Here is a 14,231-nt window from a genome sequence, read left to right on the forward strand (position 1 = left end):
AAATGTCTTTGAAAGGTACATATAAATGCGTTACTTGTTTCATTTGCAAATGGCAGTGGCAGGAACAAATTGAATTAATTCGAGAATGGGAATTTATTGGCTCAAATAACTACCGTTTCGGGCTGCCGCATCACACAATTCGAGAGGCATCATTCATACAGAACACAATTGAGTGTTGCCCCCTGGAGTTACAAAATACAAAATTCTTAAATCCAGAGTCTCAAAAAAATGAATTAGAATTATGCTTTTCTCTCTACATCTCTCTTTTCTTCTCAGTTCCATTTTAATCTGTATTGATTTAGTTATCAAGCAAGTACTTTTCGTGACGTTAATTGTATCACTTAAGTGGCTCCAGTAGAACTCAAACACATTATTCTTTATAGTGTCAAGAAAGTCCAGGTATTCTTTATTGCTCTGCCCTGGTCCCTTGGATCACAAGCCAATTCACTATGACCATGGGAATAGGGTTAATCCTATGTCAAATACATGGCCTGGGCATTTCCCCAATTTAGGCTAGGCTACCATTAACAAAAAAGTGTATCGCTGGGATGCTGAACAAGCAAACAATGCATATCAGCTAAAGTAAATAAAATAATAAGGAAAGAAGTATGTGAGTGCCATGAGAAAGGTCTGAAGGTACTTCTGAAGAGTGAAAAACAGAAATAATCTCCATATGGGGAAAATCAGGGTGAGTCTCAATGAATAGAAGGCATTCAATTTGTGGCATTAAAGATGCCTAGGATATTGACATTGAGAAAATTTTAAAAAATTATATTCACAGATGGGTAAAACATGAGAAAAGATGTTGACAGAATAAAAACAGAAAACTGCTTCTTTTTCTTTTTTAATTTTATTGGAGATTATTGAGGAACAGTGTGTTTCTCCAGAGCCCATCAGCTCCAAGTCATTGTCCTTCAATCTAGTTGTGGAAGATGCAGTTCACTGGCCCATGTGGGAATCGAACGAGCAACATTTTTGTTCAGAGCTCGCACTCTAACCTACTGAGCCACCCAGCTGCCCCAGAAAACTGCTTCTTATATAATTATCAAACATCAGATATAACACACATGTTGAAACATAAAAAGAATATAAGAAAAATTGATTGAAAGAAAAAACGAAGGGCTTTGAATGTCAGGATAAAAATTTGGGACTATAAATAATGACTAGTCAGTGATGGCTTCTGAGCAAGGGAGTTGTATGTTCAAATTTGAGATTTAAAAAGATTCATATTGCAGCTGTGCATAAAAGGCATTGCGCCAGTGAAGGGCTATTTAGGAGGCTATGGCTGTAGTCCAAGTAAAATATAATGAGGCCATGAACCAGGAAAGTGGTGCTGGAAAGAGGAGTGAAATTTACACATCTCTTTTATGTAACTTTTCCTTGACCTCTATCTCTCTTCCTTTCTACTACCTGGCATATGTTATTGAAATATTGGATCTCCTAATGAAAAAACTCAATGACCTTTCTGAAGCCTCATCTTCCTTGACTTCTATTCATTATTTGCTACAGCGAACCAGTAATTCCTTAAAACACACACACACACACACACACAAAAAAATCATTTTTCCATGGCTCTCATGGTACTTCATTGCAATGAAAAGATTAATTCTGACCTGTTTCCCTCACTTCTACAACCAGTCTTTGAATCTATTCCTCTCTCTCTCTCTCTCTCTCTCTCTCTCTCTCTCTCTCTCTCTCTCTCTCTCTCTCTCTCTCCCCTCTCCCTTCCTCCCTCCTTCTCCCTTTTCCCTTCTCTCTATATCCCTCTCTCTATTTTCTCACTCGAATGTTCTTCAACTCACAAGCTGCCTCTTCAGTTGATATCACTAGTCATCTCCTTTCTCTTGAGCTGTAGACTCATGCTTGTAATAATCATTGGAATATTTCAAAAAGAATGCTTTATCTTATAAAGCCTAACTTGTAAAAAAGACAATTCTATCATATTTTTAGTTTATTGGGGTGACAATTGTTAGTGAAATTACATAGATTTCAGGTGTACAATTCTGTATTACATTGTGTGTTCATCACCCAGAGTCAGTTCTCCTTCCATTACCATATATTGGATCCCCCTTACCCTCATCTCTTTCCCCACCCCCCTTACCCTCTGGTAATCACTAAACTATTGTCTGTGTCAATGACTTTTTGTTTCTCATTTGTTTGTCTTGTTCTTTTGTTGTTTTTGGTTTTATACCACATGTCAGTGAAATCATAGGGTTCTCTGCTTTTTCTGTCTGATTTATTTCACTTAGCATTATACTCTCAAGATCCATACAACCAAAATGTCCTTCGGTAGATGAATGGATAAAGAAGTTGTGGTATATATACACAATGGAATACTATTCAGCGGTAAGAAAAAATTCTATCATTTTTTTATAGGATCATTCACCCTTCCCCCAATTCCCTATATTTTTCAATAATTTTATCATCCCAAAACCCAGGGCAAAGGCCTCCTCATCCATGACCCTTATGACATGCCTGGCTATGTGTGTTATTTCCTTCTCTATATTGCCATTGTACCTGGTGTCAGCTTGTCATGTCATACACATTAATACATTTATTAATTTTTTGTTAATGCAACAAATATTTATTCAGCCTTCTGTATTATGACTGTATGTAAGTAATTGAAAAACACAACATTGAACAAACCACCAAATACAATCTCTTGCTTTCATGGAACATTTATGTCCAATTATAATGTCCTTGTGTGTAGACCATGCGTCTATACACAGCACAGGAATTGTCATATAGAGATTTTGTAATAAACATTTGTTGGATGAATTAGTTAATGAGTGAGCCATTAAAACTTTACCATTTTAATATTGCAATATTTTAGGGCTTGATGTATAAAGATTCTGGAGACAGGGTTATGTAGTTTACTTTTATATATAACAGACAATACCCAACTCGCCACATTTTTTCCCCCTTATGTTCTTGTAACATTTGGTGATCATTTGAAATATTCTAACAGTGTCAGATTAACAACGTATATGTAACAAAAAAACAATTAGCAAATATAAGGTAATTCATTTGTTCACACATTTCTAAAGGATAAATTATAGTTTCTCAGAAAATAAACTCTTTCTGTGAAAAACTTTAGATGAATTTCTCCTATAATAATTACATGGTTCTTTTCAATCATTCTAGAAACATGAAAAAGATTAATGGTCAAATATGCATAAGTAAATGCCATGGGATTATCTTTATTTTCTAATCAAAAACATCAAAACCTATTTTCATGTATCAGGGTTCTGTGATAATTTAGCCCAATAAAAATTGTTAAACTAGAAATTTGCATAGTTACTTTATGCAGGGAAAAGTTGCTTGGGGTAAAAGAATCATGAAAATGCCTTTTTTTTAACTTTCAAAAAACTGTACTTAATCACATAGCTTTTATATTTTCTGCATACTTATTTTTTCTGGAGTAGTTGATGTAAAATGTTAAACATATGGCAAATTGCTGTTGTTAGATGTGTGTATATAAACACAAGTAACAAATTATTATTTTGTTACTGCTTTCTTTCATGAAGAAGGACAGATTCTATAGAACTTTTCAAGTAGCATTAGTGACAGGCAATATAGTAAGATCGACTTTGTCTCACTTAGAGTTTCTCAACCTTGATACTACTGATATTTTATGGCAGATAATTTTTTGTTGTGGGGCTGTCTTGTGCATTATATGCGTACACATATGTCATCTGCCCACTAGATGCCAGTAACATCCCAGATGTGACAATCAAAAATGTCTCCAGACATTACTAAATGTCCCCGGAATGGAGAGGCGAGGTGTGCAGAAGCCATCTTCCTTGGGAACACCTGACATTAGTGATATTAAGTTATACCAAATATACTGAAAAAAGAGTCATAGTTTAAACATTTTCCCAAGAAACTAAAAATGTGTTTCAAATTAACTATTTTTTTAAATCTGATTTGTGCAATTATTATACAATAAAATATTTACAATCTTTCCCCTTCATTCACAGGGAGGATAAATTCTTCCTTGCTCTCTATCTCTGGTTGTAGGATGAAGACAGCCAGTTCCTGGCTCACTTCAGGGAGAACTGAATGGGATTTCATATTTCTGATTGAAACTGTCTGATGAGCCCTAACCTCATGAAAAATAAAATCATCACATGTAATGTGAAAAATAAAAATATATTAGAAAAAAAATCTATTTTAATTTTTTTCAAGTCATAATAAAGTCCATACAATCAAAGAATTTTGTAACTATTATTATTTAATTATTACCAAGAATGTTACACTAACATTGTTTTGCCTTTCTCTGAGATCTGATATAAAAATATAAAATATAATCCAGGCAAGTTTGAGCTTTCACTTAAATGAAGGAACACAAATATTTCATTTTAATTAGTACTATCTTGAAAAAGAAAAAAAAAAGGAATAAATGGAAATGTAGTGATTTATATTTATCTTGCAAATGTAGCTTGAATGGTAACAATTTGGAATTATTTCAATCACATTTGTATGTCCACTTGATTATTTTCTCACAGTGTGTTTAAAGAGCTTTCAAATAACAATTCCCTGGGCATAGTAATTTTCCATGAGCAGTTATTTCTCCAGTAATGGAGAGAACAGATAAAGGATGATCCTACATGTAAAACCATATTCTTTCACCTATGTAAGAAGAAATAAGGAAAAGAAACCTAGTCTGTGAGGCAGAAAAAATGTACAATGAGTTGAGAAATTGCAGTTATGACATATTGATTATTACGTTTTCTATATTTAGGGGCGAATGGAATAAATGGAATTCCAAGGAAGCCTGAATAATGACCAGTGGACACTATTCCACTGTGAGTCTCCAGACAAATATTTCATTTAATGCCATTAAATTGTTTGCATCTGCTCCTTAAGACAAGCATAGGTTAAAATGGAGATGCTGGTATGCACTGTCCTTTAGAAGCTATAATTTTCCAAACTGAAGGATCTTCATTTATCTAACAGGAACCATGTTCTTGGGGGCCATTTTAAACGGATGTTCAAACATCTTTAGATCATCTCCCAGTGAATCAATTTAAATTTTTGATGCAATATCATTTTCTTCTTATTAAACATTACCCTAGTTTCCAGGTGCTGTTATTATGATTTTAAAAAATATTTAATTTTGACTAATCAGCAGGGCTGTTGCATATGGAAGGGTATCTAAAATATAGATAAAACAATAGTTGTCACTGTTTGTGATTCTATACATTTCTAAAGAATTCCATTAGTAGTCAAAACAACTTTGCTAGACTCTTTAAAACATTTTTCTTTTTCAGAAGAACGTTATTACAAAATTTATTCATTTCTTTGTCATTTAACAACTATAGTGTATGTCCTGTAAACTACTGTAAGTCGCTGTAAGCTAGAACAAGTTTATAAATATATAACAAACGATTTCATCATTCTGCATTAATAGTCATGTAATTTCAGATTCAGTTGAAGATAAAGATAAAAAGTCAATTTTAACAGAACTTTAAAAAACTCATGTTATTGTGTATTTAGGACTTTAAACTATCTCTCCATGTAACATGCTTTTTATTAATTTATTTTATCATCTGTCTCCCCTACCTAAACTGTAAATTCCATGAGGTCCCAGAGTGTTGTCTATGTTTACTGCTTTTGGCCTCACAGGTAGCAACATGCCTGATATGTGTTTGGCCCACAATAAGTATTTGGTGAGTGACTGAGTGAGTGAGTGAATAAAGTCTACTCAAATATAATTCCAGAAAAGTATAGAAGAGTTTGCCCTCATTTTTTTATACAGTTTATGCCAAGGTAGCCTAACCTGACAACAATTTTGCTTATAAATTCAATTTTTTGATAAACAGATTTTTAAACTGAGATTAATCAGAGCATAGATCTTGAATGTTGCCACGGACTTTCTGTAACTTCAAGTGAGTAACTTACACTATCTTACTTTTTATTTCCTTGCCTGTAAAATATGGCGTCTACAAAAATACCTGACAAAAGGTAGATGCTCAAATAAAAGTTATTTTCATTTTCAGTAATGTTAGGAGATCACTGAAAGGCAACACAACTGTTAGTGAATGCCAAATAGAAACAGATCATTACTTTATATTGTGTTCTTTTAATAATTGTAGCTGAGAAGTTATGTTTTGCACACCCGAGCAAAATAATTAATCATCCTCTTTTTTTTTTTTTACAACTTTAAAACTATCATCCTCTTCAATCAACTTATTCCATGTGTGCTCTTGAAAATAGCTGCATAATTGATATGTTTGCTCTGGACTTTGTGCCTTGCATAATTATAGCAATAGGAGTTTTACAAGGTCTGACAATTACACAATGTCGCTAACCTTTTTTTCATATCAGAGCGATTATTCATTATGAATTTGTACCAACTGGACAAACAAGTTTACTATTTGGAAGTGCTGAAAAGTTTGCATGAAAAAGTAAAACGACCTGAACTTTTTGCCCAACATTTCATGGCTCTTGTATCACGACAATACACCAGCTCACAGGGCACTGTCTGTGAGGGAGTTTTTAGCCAGCGAACAAATAACTGTGTTGGAACTCCCTCTCTGCTCACTTGATCTGGCCCCCAATGACTTCTTTCTTTACCCAAAGATAAAGGAAATATTGAAAGGAAGACATTTTGTTGACATTCAGGACATTAAGTGTAATATGACAACAGCTCTGATGGCCCTTCCAGAAAAAGGGTTCCAAAATTACTTTGAAGAGTGGACTAGGCACTGGTGTTGGTGCATAGCTTCCCAAGAGGAGTACTTCAAAGGTGACCATAGTGATATAGTGACCATAGTGATATTCAGCAATGAGGTATGTAGCACTTTTTCTAGGGTGAGTTCGCGAACTTAATTGTCAGATTGCATATGTCTATAGTCAGAACACATTAATCCATTCTTATACCAAAGTTAGGAGATTGATTTTGGACAGCTTTTCTTAAGGTGATGTTAAAAAAAAAAGACCTAGAATCATATGACACTGTCTATGTTCTCTTTTCCATTAGTGAAGTTCTTAATGTCATTTGAGACATGTGGGAAGAGAAGAAATGCAGAAAGAGAAATACAACTATGGTTATATTTCTCTGATAACAAGATAGCCATGCTAAAAGTGACAAGATCAGTCAGTCATCCAGAAGAATTTGCCTAATCACACACAAGTGATTATATTTTATTAAATTCAGTGTTTAGAAGCAGTTGCTTTATAAGAGTAAAATTGGTAGTCAGTCAAGTGAGTTCTAATCTAGGATTTACTACATAATAGCTGGACAACAAGCTAAATTATTTACTTCAACCTTCCCAAATCTCATTATCTTAAGTCTCCATGGTCCCTTCAGCATAGTATGTTTTGGATGATTTCTATGTTTTGAGATACTATATATAAAGAACCAGGATCCAAATCATATTTGATATTTAATGTTGTAGTTATTATTATTTACCTCAAACCCATGCTCTCACATCTAGCGTATAATAGAACTGTACAGCTGAAGCGAAGAATAACAAGCTAAGGACATGTTAGCATCCTGGTGGCAATTGCAAATGACTCATTCTGGGCCTGTGGTCCTTCTTGGTTTATTTTTTTATCAAACTCCTGGCCCTCAGGTTATATTTGATTTTTTGCTGCCATATTGTCCATTGCACTTACTTCTTTTAATGGCTTATTTTCTAGCACTCACTAAAATTTATGGCTAAGAAATTTCTTTATAAAATTCTCTTTCAGCATAGCCTATTCTCAGCTCTCAGTATCAAATCTACGCTTACCTAAAAGCTCTCCAGTGTCACAAAGGTTTGCAAAAGCCATCACACTTATTTACATTGGGCAAGAAATTTGATTCTGTATTAGAGTAGACTTCCAAATGTGCAATGGCTATAACAATAGAGATTTATTTTTTGTCCATTATAACTTTTCCTAATCAGAAAACAGTTCCCCTCCATGTAGTAATTTAGGGATACTGCTTCTTTCCATCTTGTGGCTCTGACTTTCCCTACCTTTTTATAGTCATTTGCATCAAGCCCTTAAAAAGGAAAGGGAATTGTAGACTAGAAAGAACACACATCATTTCTACTTTCTTCACCTTGGTTAAAATTCAATCACATGACCTCTCCTTACTGCAAGTGATGCTGTGAATAATGTAGCTGTGAATCCATGGAGAAAAGGAGAATGTGGATTTTGGTGAACAGAAATAATCTTTACAACAATAGATAAACTTAGGTTTTAATGTTCTATTATCAGTCTTTGTTATCTTTCAGTTTCCTTCTGCTCTAGACCTAGTAAGCTGCTTTATTTACACAACACTTTTATGATATTGAGCTTGCTACTTCTTCTTGCCTGAATTCTACCTCTACATTACTCATTCCAGATTTGTCTGATCTTTCAGAGTTTATTTAGCTCCAGTGACATTCCATGGAGCCATCTTCTTTGATTTCCCATTCTAAATGCCAAGTAACAGACATTTATTTTCATATCATCTTTTGTAACTTCCCTGAAAATACTAACTTTTTTGCAATGACTACTGAAGCTAGCTACCAAGAGTTATGCCCAACTACATAGGTTGAAGGTATAGTTCGTCTCAAAACTACTATCACTTCAGACACCAGCCTCAAGTTTGGGGGTTCCTAGTCCACCTGTAATTTCTGTCAAACTATCTACCAATCTGGAGGTTCCCACTACCTCCTAAGGCTTGTTAATTCCCTAGGACAAATCATAGAATTCAGAAAAATGCTATACTTACAATTATAGTTTTATTACAGCAAGAAATGATGCAAACAAAAACAGAAACAAACAAACACACACACCAAAAAAAAAAAAAACACAAGAAAACAAAACACCAAAAAAAAAAAAAATCAGACAAAAGAAGAGACACATAAGATAAGATATGAGAGGGTCCCAGATGCAAAGCTACTGGTTCCCTCCCCCTACTGAGTCAAAACAAGTCACCATCGACGCACATAAATGTGTATTACCAACAAGGAAAGCACACCCAAGCTGTAGTATACAATTTTTGTTGAGGTTTTATTGATTTTATTAAAGAGTCATTGATTGAGTCATTAGTCATGTGATTGAACTCAAATCTTTAAGCACCCCTCAGTGTCCCAGAGGTCAGCTATAACTTGATTCAAAACTCAACATTCTAATCACATGGTTAGTTTTTCTGCCATGGCCAGCCCTTATTCTGAGTCTTCTCTTTAGTACAAACACTCTAGGAACCCATCATAAATCACCCCTTAGCACCAACTACCAGAATCTGCCATGAATAAATGAGATACTCCAATCACTCATGACAGTCCAAGAATTTAGAGACTACCTCCCAGGAACTGAGTCAAAGGCTAGCCAAATTCTTTATTATGTAACATTTTCTCTGAAATGAACTAGTGCATTTATTTTTAAGTCTCTACTCTTCTTAAATATAAGTTTCATGAGGCCAAAAGTCTTATTTGCCTTGTGAATGTAGAACAGTACCTGGCAAAATAGTAGGTGCTAAATAAATATTTATGAAATGACCAAACTATAAATGATCAATTCTGGCCTAGGTAATTCACCAGAAAGCTGTTGACAACCAGTTGGGTCTTGAGGCAGTTTGACGCTGTGATGTGTGGGTCCTAAAATAATAGCTTAATTGAAGTCTTAATTGTGGAGAGAAATATGTCTTTGCCCATTATTGACTGGTCTTGAATTTTAGCTCTACTACTTACATGCTGTGTAAGCTTCTCTGTATTTCATTTTCCACTTATAGCACAGTTATAATAATTCTTTCTACCTCTTGGGAGGATCAAATGAGATGTCATCTGAAAAGCTGTTTGAAGGGCAGCTTATATATTAAAATCTTTAATAATTGTCATTTATTATTGAGCACACTATGATTATGATGTAGAAAGGTACAAAGTTGTTGAGATGGGAGAGTCACTGAAGTAAATTAAGCATCATTATTTGCTTTACAGAGAGCTGTATTATCGAGCCAAAAGAATTCATTAAATAACTTTTCAATTCACATAATCCCAGTTAATATGTTATTTAATTTAATTTGAAATTCGCTATGCTAGATGTGCTATGGGAAAATCAGATGGCCTATCTCTTACAACTATACAAAGTATCTAAAGAAAAAAGATTCACATCGGAAAGATTATACCAGAATGTCATTAAAAGGAATGTATTTATTCAGATTTGTCTGTCTCCTTAGTACCTTACCTAATACAGGATGAGACATAACCATGTAAATTGAGGAGATTAGACAAATTGAGTAAATTTGTATAATATCATATCTAAAAGCAAGGATACTGAATTTATCAGGTTATATGCATTTATAAAATTATTGTGATGAAAGTGATTCCCATATTTTAAAAAAAGTTTTAGGAACTCAGTGTTAGACCTTTACATTTTAAATCATCAACTGTTGATTATTATTATATCAAAGTTTAATGCATAAAATCACAAGATATACTAATAAAAAGTAACCTTTGTTTTAACAGTTTCAAAAAGACATTTTTAAATCTGCAGTTATTACTTTTCTAATTAAAGAAGATTAAAAGATTAAAAACCAAAAGTTAAAAACAATACCTTTTTGGCTTACGTATCATATGAAATTAACTGACAAATTAATTGGATTTCTCATAAAATTAAAAATATTTTACAACATTTAGGAAAATCATATCTTCTCCTTTCTAAAGCAATAATTTTATGTTGAATTTCATTAAATTTATAGGCATATAATTTATAAAAAAAAATCGTAGTGGAAGTATTCAACCGAAGGAACAGCCAATGGACAGAGAGGAGGCAGAAATGAAATTTGAGGAATAATTTGCTGAAATTGTGCTGCATTTGATTTTAGTATAGCGAGATCAGGTATTGTTTGTAAAAAGAATAGTGTGCATAACAGAAAAACTCTGGAAGTTTTAGCATATAGCTGTATGAAATGCAGAGAAAAGAAATATATAGCAATAGCCCTGAAATTAATGAATATTTTAATTTCATTTCAACAAACATTTTCTGAAATTGGTTTTATACCAAATACAGTATTCAGAACCACAACAACCACAAGTAGGATAATTCATTAAACTTGTTCATAGAAACATTGTGATAGTACATATATAGAACAATAATTGATAACCATATACAACTTCTCTAATGCTCTAGGAAACATATTCTACGGTATCCACAGTAAAATATTCATCTAGATAACCATTTCTTTTTCCACAGTGCTCCCTAGAAAATCCAATAAATCATCGTTTAATAAATGCATAAATTAGTTGTGAAATACCAGAAGAGAGAGTAATTAATTCTTCCCGGGGAAATCTGTAAAGCTTTCACAAAGAAGCTGCCATTTGAATTGGGTTTCGAAAGATAAGTGGTCTTAACAAGCAGTCAGAAATAGCAGAGCATCCAAACCAACAGTGACAGCAAGCAAAATAGAAGCAGTTAGGTTCCTGTTATCCTCAGGAATAGAATTTGATCTGGTTTTGTTGAGTTGTATGTAGAAGTTGAGAGGTCTGTCTGTTTTAGAAAATGATGTAAAAATGTAAATTAAAGGCAGATTATAACTAATAATGTGAATATGTCTGTTTTCATTTATATAACAATGTCAGTTCATGCAAATTATTTTAACTTTTTTGGGCTTAAATGACTGATTTTTTTAAATGTATTCATCCATTTAATATATATTTATCAAGTCTTGCATGAGGTAGGTACTGGTCCAATCAATGAGGCACAGCTTCAAACAAAAGACAAAAGTCCATTTTTACATGGAGAATGTAGCCTAGCCAGAGTGATAGATTGGGTTAGAGACATAAACAAGCAAATGTACCAAAAACCTATAATATTTAATTAGTTAACAAATATTGAGCACCTCTGTGTGCTACTCACCATTTAAACCACACAAAAGTCCTTGTACTGTAGATTTATGTTGGATAGGAGGCTTACTAACACTGGTTTTTGAGAATCAGCTATGTTGAAAAGAATCATCAGTAAAGACCTGAAGAAAAGAGGACACTTGAGCAGGGACCTTAAAAAAGTGAGGAAGAAGTGTCAAAATAATGTGGTGGAAGAAACTGCGAGTTGGAGATTTTTTGTTGTGGTCCAGAAAAGTCCGCGGCTATTGTGGGTGAAGTCAATTAAATGGTGGTGGTGGCATCAGAAAACCTAGGTCAGAGAATTATCGGGAGCTATGATTATAAGTTCTTCATTAGCGAATGGAACAAAATAGGGACATAGTGGAGGGTTCTGAGGACAGATGTGACTGGATCTGATCTATTATTTTGCATAACCCTATTGTTGCATTGAAAATAGATTTTTTTATTTTTTTTAAATTTTTTTTAAAGAGAGAAATATGTAGAAACAGAGAAAGGAGTTAGGTAGGATTGAAGGAACTCTAATAGGAGATGATAGTGGCTTGGTCACCTTCTTGAAAATTTTTAGGGATAGAGTCAGCAGATTTTATTGATAAATTGAATATGAAGAATGAGAAAAAAGGAACATCAAGGGATACACTTGATACAGTGCATCAAGTAAAGTCTAAGCAAATGGAAGACAGGTTGCCATACTTCCAGGAATGAGCATATTTTTGTGAGGGAAAGGATAGAAGTTCAGTTTTGTGTACATTAACATTGGGGATGCCAAATATTTCATAGAAATATTTAAATATAGAGTTCAAGAGAGTGGGCTCAGCTGAAGATGTAAATTTGATGTAATGAACATTTAGATGGCATTTAAATATACACTGTGGATAAGGGCAAAATACATTCATTGTAGGTAAAGAAGAAAGTACAAGGGCTGAGCCCTGTGGAATTGCGGTACTTAGAAGTCAGGAAAAGAAGGAGAAAATTGCAAAGAAGAAATAACTAGTGAAGTAGGAGAACCAAGTGAGATTGATAGCCTACATTCAAATGATAATACCATTCTCAATAGAGGTATGGTTAGGAGTGTTAAGGATCGCTGAGTGGTCAAATAAGGTGGGAAATGAGAGCTGACCCTTGAATTTCACAATGTAGAGCTCACTGGTCACCTGATCAGATCAGAGTGGTTTCAGTAGAATGATGATGACAAATATACATATATGTATATATTTATATATATATATATACATACATATATTCACATATATGTGAATATATGTATGTATATATATATATATATATATATATACACACACACACATATTTGGGAAGAGGTAATATGAGAGCAGGAGGAGAGGAAATGTGCCTACTGAAATGTTCTAGAGATGTTTAGAGAATTGGGGTGTTAGATGGAGAAGCTGTGGGGTTAAGGGAGAAATATTTTAAGAAGAGAGTGAACATAAGATATTTGTATTCTGAGAGGGAAAACTGATGACACAGAAGAGAAAGTGAAGAAAACCAGGAGTGATATCCTTGAGGAGTTGTGAGTGCATAGGATGGACAAGTAGAGGAGTTGGCCTAAAAGCAAGGATATCTCAACCAGTAGATATGAAGGGAAGGTAAAATATGTAGGTACAGACTCAGGTAGAATGATGGATTTGATGATAAAATTTTTAGAAATTCTCTTCTAATTACATCTATTATCTCAGTTATTGAGAAGCAAAGTTATTAGCTGAGAGGGAGGGGAGGGAAGTGTTGTGAAATAGTTATGTGAAAAGTAAGATAATAAATTGACTAGGGATATACAGTAAAAATCCCTGGCAGTGCTAAGGGACCAGTTGAGATTCCTGGTCATGAATTTAAAATGCAATCAGCCAGCATGGTTTTCTATTTTCCTGTATCTATAGTCAGCTGCTGTCATGAAATGGAGTAGGTGACAAAGTGATTTAAAGAAGTATCACAGTTGTTATAACAGTTGCTGAGATTGCTACAGTATTCAAGTAACCAAATATATATGAAATAACTTGGAAAGCTGTAAAGTACCATCGAGGTATACTTCATCACTGGGTCCAGTATTGTAAGGTCCCATGTAGTAGCTTTGCTTTATGAGTAAAAGTCACAGTGTCATTATTGGGTGCCCCTCTTTACAGTAGATCAAAGATGCCTAGTAACCTCAGAAGTTTTGAAGCTTGTACCTGATAGATCATAAAGTAAATTAAAATTTGCATTCCTCATGTGAAGAATTAAAAGCACCTGGCCAAAAATGTGCATACGAGTATTTAACTGAGCCGAGAACTGTGGCATTTTCATGTCTCAGGATGCTTACAAACCTCCTTGAAGCCAGTATTATTGTGAGACTTTAATAGACAAGCTTGCTTTAGGATTTAAAATGTCCATGCTTTCTCATATGTCATTTTATTAAGTTTC

The sequence above is a fragment of the Rhinolophus hipposideros genome (assembly GCF_964194185.1).
Source record: "Rhinolophus hipposideros genome assembly, chromosome: 9".
NCBI lineage: Eukaryota > Metazoa > Chordata > Mammalia > Chiroptera > Rhinolophidae > Rhinolophus > Rhinolophus hipposideros.